Source organism: Helianthus annuus, chromosome 17 (genome assembly GCF_002127325.2).
Source record: "Helianthus annuus cultivar XRQ/B chromosome 17, HanXRQr2.0-SUNRISE, whole genome shotgun sequence".
Classification (NCBI taxonomy): Eukaryota; Viridiplantae; Streptophyta; class Magnoliopsida; order Asterales; family Asteraceae; genus Helianthus; species Helianthus annuus.
The window spans coordinates 136,696,942-136,713,131 of NC_035449.2; positions in this window are offsets into that span (position 1 = coordinate 136,696,942).

The window sequence follows — 16,190 nt, forward strand, 5'->3', positions numbered from 1 at the left end:
ACCGGGTGAAGTACACTACAGGCACTTTGGAGGATGGTGCCTTAACTTGGTGGAATGCCTAGGTACAAATGTTGGGCATCGAGATGGCTAATGCAACTACTTGGGACGATTTCAAGGAGTTGATGCGAGAGGAGTACTGTCCTCGTGACAAGATTCAGAAACTCGAGAACGAATACTACAATCTGAAGATGGAGGGGTCCGAGATTGAGGCTTACACGAAACGATCTCATGAGCTAGCAAACATGTGCAAGCGTAAATGGAACAATGCTGACAAAGCGACCAGTGCAAGCCAATCGCAGAAAAGGCCTGACAACAATAATAATCGTAGTTTCAGTCAATCGTCCTCAGTTAACCAAGGCCAGAGCAGCAATCCAAGCCAAGGCTCCTACGTTGGTAAGAAGCCAAAGTGCAACAAGTGTGGTTATCATCATCATGGACCATGTGTCTGAGCTTGTCATAGGTGTGATAAAGTGGGCCATATGGCAAGAAACTGTAGAGCTCCGTTCCCAAAGCAACAACAGCAGCAGAATCAGCAGCATCAGCAACAGCAAAGGCAGCAACACCATCAGAACCAAGGCAATAGGAAGGGGTGTTTCCAGTGTGGGGACGAGGGTCACATTAAGCGGGATTGCCCTCAGCTGAACTAGAACGCCAATGATAACAACCGTCAGAATAACAATGTTGGGAACAACAATAATGGCAATAATGGGGGCAACGGTGCTCGTGGAAGGGTATTTACGATGGGAGCTGGCGATGCTAGGAATGACGGAAATGTCGTGACTGGTACGTTTTTTGTGAACAATCTTTTTGCTTCCGTGTTATTTGATTCCGGTGCCGATTGGAGTTATGTGTCCTTAGAGTTCAGTCAACGATTAGGGTTAACTCCAACACCACTAGAAACTAAGCATTTAGTAGAATTAGCTGATGGTGAGACGATTGAAGACTCGTACATTATTATGGGATGCAAACTTGATCTTGCGGGTCAAGTGTTTGACATTGATCTCCTTCCTGTCACCCTCGGTAGTTTCGACGTAGTGGTTGGTATGGACTGGTTGTCGAAGCACCGTGCTGACATCTTTTGTAAGGAGAAAATCGTACGTATTCCTCTTCCCGGTGGAGACTTTTTATCGGTTCAAGGTGTCACGGCCCCCGACCCGGTTTGACCCGTTTCAGGAGCCGCGGGACAGAAATCCCGTGATTTTATTTATGTGATTTTAGCAGCGGAAATTTTAACATCAGGATCGTTGTAAAGCTAAAACTTTTCCCGATTATTTTATTTCACAATTCGGGATAAACCCAGATAATTTACAATACATAAGTTTTAGTGATAAATTCTTATTTCAAAACATATTTCTTTATTTTATACTGAGCCACTATTTTAAGCTTGAAATGCTCCTCAGCACTTTTCCTGATTTACAGTAGATCACCTGAAACATGTTTGAAAAAGGTTTTGTCAGCGGGGAAATACTGAGTGAATCATTCTATTTACTGAAAACGACACATTTGTTATAATTTACAGTATCAAGAGTTTTTACATATGTTTATTATCAACCAACTTTCAAGAATAGGTATTTGTCACAGACCAGCTCTGTGACTGTGGTCATATCACCATTGGCTGTCCCAATGAGTGACGTATATCACTTATTTTTAGGCTCGCCCACCTAATGTGAATGAAACAATAATAATACTGTGCACAATACCCCACATACCGGCTGTAATTTGGTGATTACATAAACTTAATCACTGTAATTATAACTCTGAAAATTGATTTGGAGTATTGTAAAACATTTGATAAAAAGATAATGACTCACATTGCAGATTTAATATGGATAGAATATGATTTTAGCCCTGTTAACCTAATTTCAACAATAATGCACACAAAACAGGGTTAGTGATCAATACAGCAGTTACGATAACTCACAAGATCAAATTCTCACAATGAACGACAAAGTGCGATACTTAAACTCATTCATCGAATTAACGACGAACGACAAAGTATAACCCTATGTGGGCGGCACTTAAACATTCTTTGGATATATTGATCTCGGAAAATGAATCGTAATAGCGATCGAGTGATTACCCTGTTTTGCGGCAGCGATTCGATATTATTGTGTGTGTTTTAGGACTGTATTTGTAATAATTCGACGTACAGAAAGCGTTTGGCCGTCGTTTCAACTCCCAGATTCAAGTCCCAAGGCCCTCTATTTATACTGAAAATTTGCATCTCCCGCGTGTCGCGGAAGAATTCGGGGAACCTCCCGCGTATCGCCTGGGATGTCAATTTAGGGTAAGGTAGGTTTCGTGTCCAGTAGCTTGGGTGAGTTGACAATATTGTTTAATTCAATTCAGACAACAAATTTAGGGGATAATATCGATTTAGGGTTTAACCCCCCCTGAGTTTTAGGGGCCCTGATCCTGATTCCGATTGTTTCGAAAATTTTAGGGTTAGTGTAGAATTGCTTGGGTTTCTCAATTAGGGTTTTCTTAATAGCTAATTACCACCCTAAGCATTAATTTTAGTGAGAGTTATTACATCCTCCCCACCTTGAGAAGAATCTCGTCCTCGAGATTTACTGAAATAGATGAGGGTATTTCCGATTCATTTCTGACTCTAGCTCCCAAGTATATTCTGGTCCCCTTTTTGAATTCCATTTGACTTTTACCAGTACTAATCGCTTATGTTTGAGAAACTTGATTTTCCGGTCTTCAATTTGTAAAGGTTTCTCTATGAATTTCAGCCTTTCATTTACCTCTACGTCTTGAAGAGGTACTATTAGGGATTCGTCTGATAGACATTTCTTAAGATTGGATACATGAAATACATCATGTACTCCAGCGAGTTCTTCTGGTAGTTGTAAGCGATAAGCAACTGGTCCGATTCGTTGAATCACTGGGAATGGTCCAACATATCTTGGACTCAGTTTTCCTTTCTTACCGAATCGTACTACTCCTTTCCAAGGAGATATTTTCAAAAGTACTTTGTCTCCTATCTGGAATTCGAGTGGCTTGCGACGATTGTCTGCATAGTTCTTCTGGCGATCTCGAGCCGTCTTTAGTCTTTCCTTGATTTGTGTTATCTTGTCTGTGGTTTCTTGCACGATTTCTGGACCTGATAATTGACTTTCTCCTATTGCTGCCCAACATACTGGAGTTCTGCACTTGCGTCCATACAGTGCTTCGAATGGAGCGGCTTCGATACTTGAGTGATAACTATTGTTATAGGAGAATTCAATTAATGGTAAATGATTATCCCAATTACCTCCAAAGTCAATTACACATGCACGGAGCATGTCTTCCAGAGTTTGGATCGTCCTTTCACTTTGTCCGTCCGTTTGTGGATGATATGCGGTACTTAGATTGAGTCGGGTTCCCATTGATTCTTGGAAACTTGTCCAGAAACGGGAAGTGAAACGACTATCTCTATCCGATACAATGGAGAGTGGAACTCCATGTAAGGATACTATTTCATCTACGTACAACTTGGCTAACCTTTCCATGTTAAAGGTTTCCTTTATTGGTAGAAAATGAGCGGATTTGGTTAATCGGTCTACGATCACCCAAATGGCATCATTACCTTTTCTGGTTTTGGGTAACTTAGTAACAAAGTCCATTGTTATGAGTACCCATTTCCATACAGGCATTTCTAACTGTTGTAGTAGACCTGAAGGTTTCTGATGTTTGGCTTTAACTTGTGAACAAGTTAAACACTTAGATACGTATTCGGCTATATCCTTCTTCATTCCTATCCACCAGAAATTCTTTCTTAAATCTTGGTACATCTTATTGTTTCCTGGATGTACAGTATACCTAGATTTATGAGCTTCGTCTAAAATCTTTGACCTTAAATTTCCCTGTTTAGGTACCCAAATTCTGCTTTTGTGGAATTTCCAAATTCCATCATTTCCTTGTTCCAATTCTTTTAGGTAACCTTTCATTCCTTCGGCATCGTCCTTAATTGCCGTTTCCTGAATTTCTTTCAATTGTTCCATTAAATCTACTTGTAGATTTATTCTAAGAGCACGGACTCGCCTTTGCTTCTCATGATACTTACGACTTAAGGCGTCTGCGACTACGTTTGCCTTTCCTTCGTGATATTGAATATCACAGTCGTAATCACTCAGGATTTCCATCCATCTTCTTTGCCTCATGTTTAACTCTTTTTGCCCAAATATATACCTTAAACTCTTATGATCTGTATAAACAATAAACTTACTTCCATACAGATAATGTCTCCATATCTTAAGGGCAAAAACTATAGCTCCTAATTCTAAATCATGAGTCGTATAGTTTTCTTCGTGCTTTTTCAATTGTCTGGAAGCATACGCAATTACCTTCTTGCGTTGCATCAACACACATCCGTATCCTAATTTTGAAGCATCACAATATACCTCAAAATCTTCTGTTCCTTCTGGTAAGGCTAAGATTGGAGCATTGGTTAATTTCTGCTTTAAGATTCTGAAGGCTTCTTCTTGTTTAGATCCCCACTCAAACTTAGTGGCTTTACAGGTTAGCTTAGTTAATGGTACAGCTATCTTGGAAAAATCCTTAATAAACCGTCTATAATATCCAGCTAATCCTATAAAACTTCTAATTTCCATTGCAGTTTGCGGAACCTGCCAATTGGTAATTGCTTCTATCTTAGCAGGATCTACGTGAATACCTTCGTGATTCACCATGTGTCCTAAAAATTGCACTTCTTGTAGCCAAAATTCACACTTCGAGAATTTAGCGTACAACTTTTCTTTTCTTAACAAAGTTAAGAGTGCATGCAAGTGCTGGCAATGTTCGACCTGACTTTTTGAATAAATAAGTATATCGTCTATGAAAACAATTACAAATTTATCCAAATATGGTTTACAGATCCTGTTCATCATGTCCATAAATGTTGCGGGTGCATTAGTTAATCCAAAGGGCATGACTGTAAACTCATAATGTCCATACCTAGTCCTAAATGCAGTTTTAGGTATGTCTTCTTCTTGAACCTTTAATTGATGATATCCGGAGCGCAAGTCTATCTTAGAAAAATATTTAGCGCCTTGTAATTGATCGAAAAGATCATCAATCCTAGGTAATGGGTATCGATTCTTAATTGTAACCTTATTCAATTCTATATAATCGATACACATTCTCATCGATCCATCTTTCTTTTTCACAAACAACACCGGTGCACCCCAAGGGGATGAACTAGGTTGTATAAATCCTTTGCTTAGTAATTCATCTAATTGCTTCTTTAATTCTAACATTTCGGTAGGAGCTAATCGATAGGGTGCCTTGGCTATCGGTGTAGTTCCTGAAATTAGATGAATCCTAAATTCTACCTCCCTATCTGGTGGTAACCCAGGTAAATCTTCTGGAAATACATCTGGGTATTCTGAGACTACAGGGATTTCCTTAAGTTCTTTTCCTTTAGTACAAATGATTACTGAAATCATATATACTATTCCATGCTTCCGTTCATAATTAGCAACTTTCATTACTGATATGAACTTCAGTGGCTTTCGAGGTTTATCTCCTGAAATCTTAATTATCTATCCAGTAGGTGCTTGAATTTCTATAGAGTTTCTATCACAAATGATTTGAGCATGGTTGGCTATTAACCAATCCATTCCTAACACAACATCAAACTCGGCTAATTTCATAGGCAATAGGTTTGCAGTAAATTTATGACCTAAGAGTTCTATTTCTACTTTTTGCAAAACCTGATGGATTTTGACTGAATTCCCATCTGCAGTTTCGACTGTAAAAATCTGCCTAACGGTAGTTAAAGGTAACTTAAGAGCTTGACAGAATGAAGTATTTATAAAACTTTGGTTTGCACCAGAGTCAAATAATACTTTTGCATAAATGTTGTGAACTAAAAACGTACCGGCTATCACATCCGGGATGAGTTCTGCTTCTTGAGTAGTTAGCTGGAATGCTCTGGCATTCTTCTTAGTAGCTCCTTCAGCTGCCTTGGGTTTGTTGTCTACTGGGTTAACTAACTTAGGACATTCTGGTTTGATATGTCCGGCTTCCCCACAATTGTAACAAATTATGGATTTCTTTCTGCAGTTTTCTTCCCGATGTCCTGTTGTTTTGCAAAAATTGCAAAGTTTGTTACATTTTCCAAAATGTTTCTTTTTGCAAATTTTGCAAAATGGCACAGTTGAAGGTTGCCCTGTTCCTCTTTTCTTGAAATTACTACTATTACCCATCCTAAATCCTTGGGTAATTTTCTGAGCTAATTCCTTCTTCCTATCTTCGTCTCGTGTGCGTATCAGTTCATCAGTTAAGGTATTAGCTAATTCTACTGCATCGTCAATAGTGCGAGGTCTCGCAGCCTTAACGATATTTCGAATTTCGCTAATTAATCCCCAAATATAGCGAGAAATGAGTACCGATTCTGGCGAAGCCAGGTTAGGTACTACTCTAGCATATTCAAAGAATGTCGAAGTATAACCACGACAATCCACACCTATCATCCGATGAGTTAGGAACTTATTTGCCATTTGTTCCTTTTCATACTCAGGACAGAATTTTCTTTCTACCAGACTCTTGAATTCTTCCCAAGTCATAGCATAAGCCCTATTTCTTCCTTTAGCTTGTAACACAGTGTTCCACCATTCCAGTGCTCCTTCTTTAAACAGATTCGATGCGTACATGACCTGATCATCTTTGGCACACTTACTTATTGCAATTACTGCTTCGGTTTTCTCAAACCAACGTAGCGATGCAGTTGCCCCTTCATTGCCTGCAAATTCAGTGGGTTTACAAGCAAGGAATTCTTTGAAAGTGCAACCAAGTGTTGTAGCTTTCTGTTTCTTAGGGAGCGGCGTGTGCTGGGATTCATTATCATGATTAACATGATTATGGCCACCGTTTATACTATTACTGAAGTTATCTTCAGTAGTACGTTTACTAGGAATGATATGTTGCGGTTCGATTGGACTTTTTACAGCAGCAACAAATGCTGGAATAGCATTGGCTATCCCTTGAGCAACAATATTTTCAATATCTTGTCTAGTCATATATTGATTCCCTGGATGTTGCTCTGACTGATTAGCTTCATTTACCGGTTCATTACCATTATTATCCATCTGATAATATATATTAATTAGTATCTTGATAAATAGCAATTTATACACAAACACTCAGAAAATTCATAATGCACATAAAGTCAAAACTATCGATTTCTCGATTCCATTTCATATCCGTTATAGTATGCATCACTACACACAGGTATTTTACAAAGTTTTATTTGGAGTTATGTTACAGACTGATTTCACTATTTACTATACTATTACACAATTATAGTTTTACCATTTTCCTATCCCTCACCATTTGTTGTTCTAAAAACGCATTTCCCTTTCATCATACTTCCAAGCAATCTGTCCCCCTATCTCCCTGATTCTATTCCCTGCATCCATCAACTCTTCACCGAAATGGCGAAGTTCAGCCATATTCTCAGTGCTCATTGGTGGATTAGGTAGGGGTTCTGGATCGAATTGCGGAAAGAAGGAATAAGGGTCGTTGACAATATTTTGAAATTGCCAATCATTCGTCCACCATTCTTCCATTTCTACAGGTTGAGCGTGGACTATTGGTTCTGGGATTGCTGGTGCAAAATTCATAGGGAGTGGATTTTCACTAGGATAGGTAAAAACATTCGTATTGACAGGCTGAATAGTTTCACAGTTTGCCAATAGAAAATCTATTTTATCCTGAAAAGTTATTCCCTGGTTTTGGTTTTGATTGGAGCTCTCTCCGATTTCTATCTGAGTTGGTCTAGAACCTTGTCCTACTTCCATTTCTATTTCCTTAGAATATTCCTCAAACTGTATTTCCATTTGCCTAGAATCTTTCCTAACTTCAGTTTCCATCTCTTGCTGTTTAGAACTCTCCTTGATTACAATTTCTTTTTCTTTTTCTAAAGGGTTGTTTATTTTAGGAAGTTCCGGAACTGGCTTTTTCCTACGAATACGACTACCCCATACATAATTCTTCTTTTTCTTTCGTTTTGGCTTTGTCAAAGGTGGAGCATGGAATTCTACAGGTTGGTCCACATCAGCAAAGTATCCAGTAAACTCTTGGGAAACTTCTATATTCACCGGGTAAAGATTGAGGTTCTGAAAAGCTTCAGATATCTCGCTCATGCTGTGTAGCATATATGCAAAATGCACAGAAATGCTAAGTTAAAACTTTGGAACAAAGTTTAACAAATAAACATCAAAGTTTTATTGCACATTATTTGTACAAAATACAAGAAAAAACACACACTCAGCTTTATTTATCTACTTACTGAGAAGTACTAGTACTAGATTTAGAGTACTTTAAAGATTTGCATTTTCCGCTACAGTAGCTAGCATATACAAATTTGTCCATTTTACATCTAACTTATCTTCCCACGGTGATTTAATAATTATCTCCTGGGTTTCCTTTTTAATCCTCTTTTCTCGGATTTGCTCCTTACTTTTCTTAATAATCATACTCCTTTTTCTAGGAGAAAGTGGGTTTTCATACTGTGCTTTACGCACAAATATTCCTTCTTCAGGAATTGTAGGGAGCTTTGAAAATTTAGTTTTGGATGAACTTCCCTCTTCGTAGACTGACCTATCTAGTTTAAGATAGATATCTTGCAACTTTTGCTTACCCATACTGTAACTAACAAATAGTCAATTAAAAACACATAATCACATAACAGTAATCAGGAAAGATTAAGTATCTATTAAATACTTAATTAGCTTAACTCAGTGGCTCTGATACCACCTTATTTTTGTCACGGCCCCCGACCCAGTTTGACCCGTTTCAGGAGCCGCGGGACAGAAATCCCGTGATATTTATTTATGTGATTTTAGCAGCGGAAATTTTAACATCAGGATCGTTGTAAAGCTAAAACTTTTCCCGATTATTTTATTTCACAATTCGGGATAAACCCCGATAATTTACAATACATAAGTTTTAGTGATAAATTCTTATTTCAAAACATATTTCTTTATTTTATACTGAGCCACTATTTTAAGCTTGAAATGCTCCTCAGCACTTTTCCTGATTTACAGTAGATCACCTGAAACATGTTTGAAAAAGGTTTTGTCAGTGGGGAAATACTGAGTGAATCATTCTATTTACTGAAAACGACACATTTGTTATAATTTACAGTATCAAGAGTTTTTACATATGTTTATTATCAACCAACTTTCAAGAATAGGTATTTGTCACAGACCAGCTCTGTGACTGTGGTCATATCACCATTGGCTGTCCCAATGAGTGACGTATATCACTTATTTTTAGGCTCGCCCACCTAATGTGAATGAAACAATAATAATACTGTGCACAATACCCCACATACCGGCTGTAATTTGGTGATTACATAAACTTAATCACTGTAATTATAACTCTGAAAATTGATTTGGAGTATTGTAAAACATTTGATAAAAAGATAATGACTCACATTGCAGATTTAATATGGATAGAATATGATTTTAGCCCTGTTAACCTAATTTCAACAATAATGCACACAAAACAGGGTTAGTGATCAATACAGCAGTTACGATAACTCACAAGATCAAATTCTCACAATGAACGACAAAGTGCGATACTTAAACTCATTCATCGAATTAACGACGAACGACAAAGTATAACCCTATGTGGGCGGCACTTAAACATTCTTTGGATATATTGATCTCGGAAAATGAATCGTAATAGCGATCGAGTGATTACCCTGTTTTGCGGCAGCGATTCGATATTAGTGTGTGTGTTTTAGGACTGTATTTGTAATAATTCGACGTACAGAAAGCGTTTGGCCGTCGTTTCAACTCCCAGATTCAAGTCCCAAGGCCCTCTATTTATACTGAAAATTTGCATCTCCCGCGTGTCGCGGAAGAATTCGGGGAACCTCCCGCGTATCGCCTGGGATGTCAATTTAGGGTAGGGTAGGTTTCGTGTCCAGTAGCTTGGGTGAGTTGACAATTTTGTTTAATTCAATTCAGACAACAAATTTAGGGGATAATATCGATTTAGGGTTTAACCCCCCCTGAGTTTTAGGGGCCCTGATCCTGATTCCGATTGTTTCGAAAATTTTAGGGTTAGTGTAGAATTGCTTGGGTTTCTCAATTAGGGTTTTCTTAATAGCTAATTACCACCCTAAGCATTAATTTTACTGAGAGTTGTTACACAAGGGCTTCGCAATGGGGCGATGGTTGGTATCATCTCAGCTATGAAAGCTCAGAAATGTCTACGAAAGGGGTATCCTGCTATTTTAGCACTTATTACTGATCCTCAGCCTGAAGAGAGGAAGACTGAAGACCTGCCAGTCGTTCGTGAATTTTCTGATGTGTTTCCTGAGGAACTTCCTGGTTTACCTCCTCATCTTCAAGTGGAATTTCAGATTGACCTTACACCAGGAGCGGCCCCAATTGCTCGAGCTCCTTATCTTCTTGCACCTGGGGAGTTGCAAGAGTTATCTAATCAACTTCAAGAACTGTTGGATAGAGGTTTTATCCGACCCAGTTCCTTGCCTTGGGGAGCCCCAGTTCTGTTTGTGAAGAAGAAAGACGGGTCCTTTCGTATGTGTATTGATTATCAGGAACTCAACAAGGTGACCGTCAAGAACCGCTACCCTTTATCGCGCATCGACGATTTGTTTGACCAGTTGCAAGTGTCAAGTTTTTACTCGAAGATCGATGTAAGATCAGGCTATCATCAGATGAGAGTCCGAGAGGAGGACGTCCCTAAAACGGCTTTTCGAACGCGGTATGGTCATTATGAGTTTCTGGTTATGCCGTTTGGGTTGACGAACGCACCAACGGTCTTCATGGATCTCATGAACCGTGTATGCAAACCTTATCTTGACGATTTTGTTATCATGTTTATCGATAACATTCTGATCTATTCAAAGAGCAAGGAGGATCACGAGCGACACCTGCGTCTTTTCTTGGAGCTTCTGAGGAAGGAGCAACTTTACGCGAAATTCTCTAAGTGTGACTTCTGGATTCGGGAGGTACACTTCCTTGGCCACATTGTGAATGAATCGATACACGTGGATCCTGCAAAGATTGATGCTATCAGAAGTTGGGCGGCACCGAAGAATCCTTCGGAGGTGCGATAATTTCTTGGTCTCGCTGGTATTATCGCAGATTTATCAAAGACTTCTCAAAGATCGCTCAACCCCTCACCGCACTAACATAGAAAGGTGTCGTATATTCTTGGGGAACGAAACAAGAAGATGCTTTCCAGTTGTTGAAACAAAACTCTGCAGTGCACCGATCCTGTCCTTACCGGAAGGTACTGAGGATTTTGTGGTATATTGTGATGCTTCTATTCAAGGTCTCGGTTTTGTGTTAATGCAACGCAAAAAGGTGATAGCTTACGCTTCTCGGCAGTTGAAGGTTCATGAGAAGAATTACACGACTCACGACTTAGAGTTGGGGGCCGTGGTGTTTGTGCTCAAAATCTGGAGGCATTACTTGTATGGTACTAAATGCACTATTTATACCGACCACAAGAGCCTTCAGCATATCTTTGACCAGAAGGAATTAAATATGCGACAGCGTCGCTAGGTAGAACTCTCAAACGACTACGACTGTGCAATCAAGTACCATCCAGGAAAGGCTAACGTAGTAGCCGATGCCCTTAGTCGAAAGGAAACGAAACCCAAACGTGCCCGCGCCTTACAACTCACTATCCAATCTAACCTACCTGACCAGATCCGTTCTGCACAAACTGAAGTGTTGAAAGAGGAAAACATTGAAACAAAATACTTGAGGGGCATGGAAAAACGACTTATAGAGAGATCTGATGGTATTCTCTATTTCATGGAACGAATATGGATCCCTTTGTTTGGAAATCTTAGAGAACTTGTGATGGACGAAGCTGATGCGCGTGTAGTGTGCTATATTTTTAATGTATATTTTAAGCCCTTTTACACTTTTTAGCCAAGTTTTAAATTTATAAAACACGATATTTACTAACACTAAACACACATATGGGCAACTGCACCCATCGTGAGCATAGTATAGTGTTGGCAAGATACCGAGGTCGTCCAAGGACACACGAGCTTTTAGTACCGGTTTATCCTCAACGTCTAATCAAATCGAAAGTTAGAAAAAAAGGTTTTTAAACTAGAAAAATAAAACTAACTAAAATGCTGAAAAATAAAAACAAAAGTAAAAACAGATAGACAAGATGAATCACTTGGATCCGACTCGTGTGTAGTGTAACCTTTGATTATTTCCGCACTTTTGCACTTTTTAAGAGATTATCTTAGTTATTGTAGTAGGCCCCTCTTTTGAAGGTGACGTTACCCTCAACCCAGTAGTTTGAGTCAGCAAGGATACAATCCTAAAGGTTCGGATTATTGAAAGATAATTAATTAAGTTATTAATGCATAATGTGGTAGGCCCCTCTTTTGAAGGTGACGTTACCCTCGGCTAAGTAGTCTGAGTCAGCAGGGATACAGTCCTAAGTAGCTGGGTTAAAGTTTTAATAGTAGCTTACATATGAGGGGATCAAAGAGTTTGGACCCCCGCCATCCAATACTGGTGGATATTGAAGGAGGCCCTACTAAAGTTGACCCAGGTCCTTGTAGGATCTATACACTGAACAAGGCAAGACTCTTACCAAACCGTTCCCTTAACCCCCGACCAGGTAGCCAACATATCTCCATATAGACTGTGGAGATATGAATGGTGAAAATCTTTTATTTTATATAAACAGTAAAATAATGCCAAGACACCACGGACAAACGATAAGGAAGAATCACCTTCAATATAAGAAACTAGTTATTAAAGTCATTAATACATAACCAAATAAAAAGTGTGAAAAGATTAAAAATAAAAAGTTCTACACTAAACACTTGTCTTCACCAAGTGATGTAAGAGACTTAGGCAAACATGGCCTTTGATTGTCAAGAACTCTTACGATCAATCTTGGATCCCTAGACGACTCACACACTCTATGATGGATGATGGATGATGGTGGTGGATGATGGTGTTGTGATGGTGGTGGTGGGTGGGTGAAGTGTGAGAGAGGTGGTGTGCCAAGGGATGGTTTGCAAATGAGCCAAGCACCCCTATTTATAGCCTTAACAGCAGCTCGGGCACGGCCCCGTGTCCATTGGGCACGACCCCATGTCCATCCTCCTTCTCTTTCTTCATTAATTGCAGTTTGTCTGCATTAGTTGACCACGCCCCCGTGTCCGCTGGGTACGACCCCGTGTGAAGAAGCGTATATGTACTATCAAGATTTCCTCAGATTCTGCGAATCTTATAGTTGACCACGGCCCCGTGTCCGCTGGGCACGCCCCCGTGGTGGGTGATAGAAGCTTCTATAGCTTTGTCTTTTCTGTTGACACTTGAGCACACCCCCGTGCTCACTGAGCACGGGGCGTGTTCAGCCTTCTGTTCTCTTGTTTTGCTTGGGAAGATGTTGTCGGGAGGTCGGGCATGCCACGCTTGTTCCTTTTCTTGTATTTATGTTAGATTTAGCTGCCTTTTTGCTTCTTTTGTTCATTTGAGCTCATTTAATCCTGAAAATACAAAAGGAAGACAAAAACACACTTTTTCCAACATTAGTACTAAAAAGGGTTAGTTTTATGCCACAATTTATGTAATTTATATGTTGCATTTTGTGCACATCAGAAGCGCCCAAGTCTCGATACTCTGTTCATCCGGGTTCGGATAAGATGTATCAGGATCTCAAAGTTTTGTACTGGTGGCCGAAGATGAAGGCTCACATCGCGACTCATGTGAGTAAGTGTCTGACTTGTGCTAAAGTTAAAGTGGAATATTAGAAACCCTCGGGTCTACTTCAGTAACCAGAGATACCCATGTGGAAATGGGAGCAAATCACAATGGATTTCGTCACAGGCTTGCCAAGAACTCAAAACAGAAATGATACCATCTGGGTGATCGTTGATCGTCTCACGAAGTCAGTACATTTTCTAGCAATCAAGGAAACGGATAAGTTCTCACAACTTGCAGCTGTTTATCTGAAGGAAGTGGTTTCTAGGCACGGGGTGCCGACCTCTATTATCTCTGATCGTGACCCGCATTTCATTTCGGATTTGTGGCAGTCGATGCACAAATCGTTCGTCTCGCGTCTCGACATGAGCACTGCTTATCACCCACAGACGGATGGTCAAAATGAACGAACCATCCAGACACTTGAAGACATGCTGCGAGCGTGCGTGATTGATTTTGGCAAGGGTTGGGAGAAACACTTGCCTTTGATAGAGTTTTCTTATAACAACAACTACCATACCAGTATCCAGGCAGCTCCATTCTAAGCATTGTACGGACGGAAATGTCGTTCACCTCTTTGTTGGGCTGAGGTGGGTGACAGCCAGATCACAGACCCGGAACTTGTACTCGAAACTTCAGAAAAGATTATCCAGATTAGAAATCGTATGGCGGCAGCGCGTGACCGTTAGAAAAGCTACGCTGACAGGCGTAGGAAACCTTTGGAGTTCGCGGTAGGCGATCATGTCATGTTGAAAGTCTCATCCTGTAAGGGTGTCGTACGGTTTGGAAAACGTGGTAAGCTTAATCCACATTATGTAGGGCCTTTCAAAATCCTGGAACGGATCAGTAAAGTGGCCTACAAGATTGAGTTACCTGCTGAGTTGGGTAATGTTCATGATATCTTCCACGTGTCGTAACTAAAGAAGTGTTTGTCTGATGAAACACTTATGGTACCGTTTCAAGAACTGAAAAACGACGACAAATTGCAGTTTATCGAAGAACCTATCGAAATTATGGACTGGGAAGTCAAGGTTTGTAAGCATAGTCGAATCCCAATCATGAGAGTTCGTTGGAACTCAAGACGTGGACCGGAGTTCACGTGGGAACGCGAAGATCAGATGAAGCTCAAGTATCCCCACCTGTTCCTAACTGACCAATCTAATTCTGATGCAATTGGTGAATTTCGGGACGAAATTCCCTTTCAAGTTGGGGATGATGTGGCACCCATGGAAAATCTACAGTCATCCTGATCTAACTTCGTGCTGCTTTGGATTGCGTATCAAATTTCGGGACAAAATTTTTTTTCAAGTTGGGGATGATGTGACAACCCGAGATTTCAAGGTCTATTCCCTACGAATCACTAGTTTCACAATCCTGTTTTTACAATTTATTCTACGTGATGTCATGTGCAGTGTATGATTATAGTATAATGATTCTTGGTCGATTATATGTGTAATGTTTAATTATTTAATTGCAAATGAGTGATGGAAACCCAAATGACGAAGAATGACTCTTCGCCACAAGTGGGCTCGACGAAGGATGGGTCTTCGTCACCATCCATAATCGATGAAGAATGACTCTTCGCCACACAGGGGCTCGACGAAGAATGAACTTCGTCACCCACGGCCCAAATGAAGCCCAGTTGTGCGACTCGGCCCTATTCGCACTATTTAAACATAAAACTGTCAAACCCTAAGCCCTTCTCCGCATTTGCGAACGTCGGCAGTACCCTTCGCCAGGGGCTTCTTCGTCACCCATGCACTCGACTAAGAATAATCTTCGCCGTTAGTAATCTTCGTCGCTGAGGGTTCTTCGTCGATAAGGAACCTTCGCCATTAGATAAACAGTCAAATAGTAGCAACGTATTTGGTAATGGATTGTGTGTTTATAAGATTTTGTTGGTTGCATGATTATAATGTTGAATAGGAATGAGGGATCTAAATTGACCATGTGATTTACACACCTGCTAGCTAAGTGACAATATGTAACATGCACATGGAATGTGGACTTGCATGAGAACTGAGCTCTTGATACATGTGAAATATGACCTTTGTGACTGAATGTAATCTGTGTGATATATGTGACTTGGTTGATTATGAAACTGATCTTGATTGGTAACCACGATAGGGTTGGTTGATTAACTGGAACGGGTAACTTGATAAATACCGAGCAAATCTAAGGTGAGTTCACTGCCTTTTTCAAGCATGCGTCCCTGGGAGGGATATCTGATAACGTTCCGGGGAGGAATGCCGGGTAAATGGGTTGACTGGAATTTTAAACCTGGGATGTTGGTTAATACACTCATATCTATCATTAAGTCCCATCATATACCGAATTGGTTGCTGGGGAGGCAACGAGGTTATTAGTTGATAGCGCTATTAGGTTTGGCACCCTCACACGTACCGGGGAGGACGGTCGTGAACTAATTACCTTAACCACTTGACCAATGTTTGATAGAGCATTGGGGAAGGGCAA